Source organism: Hesperophylax consimilis, chromosome 26, assembly GCF_061612785.1.
Source record: "Hesperophylax consimilis isolate HC1 chromosome 26, BYU_Hcon_1.0, whole genome shotgun sequence".
NCBI lineage: Eukaryota > Metazoa > Arthropoda > Insecta > Trichoptera > Limnephilidae > Hesperophylax > Hesperophylax consimilis.
In genome coordinates, this window is record NC_142861.1 from 20,264,651 (window position 1) to 20,267,192 (window position 2,542).

The following is a 2,542-nucleotide window of genomic DNA, read 5'->3' on the forward strand; positions in this document are numbered from 1 at the left end:
TGTACCTTAATGAATCAATTATACGTTTGTCAGCTTTATATATATATATTGGGGTCTTGAAAAAATCTATGGCATATACATTGCTTGAATAGAGCGCGTAAAAACATGCTATATTCCTGGTAATGTCTTTTTGTTTTACGCTTGTGTACTTTGGTTTCTTTGTTTAAAAACGTTTTTTTGAGGTATCGTGGAAGTTGATATGTTTAGTATTGTCTTGAATTAAATTTTAAAATTAAAGAAGTTTATATGTTTCTGGATATCTTTTTTAATTGTATGTATTTTATTTTGAATAACAAAATGATTATGTAACTAAATATGAACAACATTTAAAAAATTAGATGTAATGAAGGAGTCATGAAGAGTTTAGTTAGCACCTATTTTTTGTTGAACTGTTGGCCATCCAGAGGTTAAAATCGAAAATCCGGAGTGCGCTTAAAAGTGGAATTAACTTTATGTTATGTTAACAGTTTGCTACGTTTGGTGACTTAGAAGGGTTTCCCGGGTTCATGGGGTGAGTTTATTCTAGGTCTTAGCGGCTGATGCGTTTGCCCTCCTACTGCGTATCGAGAGAGATTGGTTGAGGGATACCTTTTGACCTCCCCAGCCGGACTCTATCTACCCATCATCTTGCACCGCATTGGGAGGGATGGATTTATATTTATTCGTTATTCCTGGACACATTGACCCCAGATTGTATGAGAGATGCTCCTACCTTTTTCCTTCTGCGAAATTTCCTCTGCCCCTTTTCCCTTAAGCAAACCTTCACACAGCATCCCCAAAGATGACGGAAATGACATCAGAGAAATAATTTTCCTTAGGTCCTTCTGAATGGATATATTTTAAATAGACAGGTAATTCTTAACCTTTTTCTGACTCTGGGCAGTTGGCAATATTGTGTAGAAAAAACTTCGTCTGGAAAATCGTCTTCACTCAACACAAATAAACATTCTTAACATATTAACTATTAAATAAATACTTAAGCAGTCAAAAGGGAAAAAAAAGTGTAACAAATCATTTGTGGGTGTAATATACTGCTTGATACTTAATCGCACTCGTTTAGCTTAAGCGTCGCACGCCTCTGTCAGTCTGGATGAACCGATTTTTTTTTTCAAAAACGCATCAAAAGAAAGTTGCTGAACTGAAATATTTAAAATAATGCAATCACAAGAATAAAAACTTTGGATAAAAAAATTATTCTTACTTTAAAAAAAAATAAAATTTTATTCAGTTTTATTCATTTTTTTGTATAAAAGTCATTGACTACCAGACCAGACCCCTCATTAGTCGAAATTTGATGTATATTATGTATACATACATAAATGTATATATGTAGAGATTCTATAAAATATATAAATTAACTATAATAATAATTTAAATAGATTAAATTAAAGTTATAAAGATTTAAAAAAAAATTATATTAGGATTAATAGGTTCAATAATTAGAAGTTCTATCGAGCCGAACCCTCTGATATGAACATATCTGGAGTCGGTGAATTATTTTCCCATTTGTTCTCTGGTGATTTGACGTGTTGTTCTTGTATTGTTTTGTATTTATAATGCATTTGCATAATGTGGATTGACTAGATGATAATTTGTGGAAAAGTATGTGGAAGGGTTTAGTTTTTCCTGTGGGAAAGATTTAACCCGGACATAAAGTCGGAAAAATATAAAAATTATAAGAAAAAATGCCATAAAAGTGCGTAATTATAAACATATGGTGGCAAAACAGTAAGTTAAAATCAAATTAGGTCTTTTACAATTATTAGTTTAAATGTTGTAAAAAAATATAATTATTATTTTACTTGTTGAAAGAATAGAAATTAAAATTAGGAAATTTTCTAATTGAGTAAAAAAAGTGTTTTCCGGGTTTTGTCACCAACGCTTTTATTAAATAAAACTCCGGCTCAACTAAACAGTTTTGGAGTTTATTGTGATAAATCGAAATAGCTCAGATATCTAATTTAGCAGGCGGTTGTAATCATGTGGACCACGAGTTTCTCACCCTTTTTATTAGACAAGGTCGCTACAATGCTCGACAGTTAAACGCCATCTATGGATAACCTAATAGTCTAATATCTAGCGCCATCTATGGGTGAACTCTTACACAATTTCAAATTGCAAAAATGAATGATTAGAGCAAATGAACTTATTTTTATGATGTGTAACGTTCATTAAAATAATTCCTTCACTTTGTAATCAACCAATTCTGAATACTTATGACATGAAGATCATCAGTTTTTGACTTCCTGGTATTAATACTCAGTAAGTTGAATATTTTGAGAGCAATATAAGAGAATTGTCGCAGGGCGAAAGCTATTTTCGTTGGAGGAATTATACATTTTAGGTAGCGTAACGAGTAATATTAAGAAAGGGACGCTTTTTCATGTGTTTTTTTTTCTTTTATTGAAACATAATTCCTACATTTTCATACACTATTTGAAGTTATCATAAGTAAATATCAAAGATTAGGTTATATGAAAAGAAATAAAATAATATCAAACGGAAAAGCAAGATATATAAGCAATGAAAATAAAAACCTAGT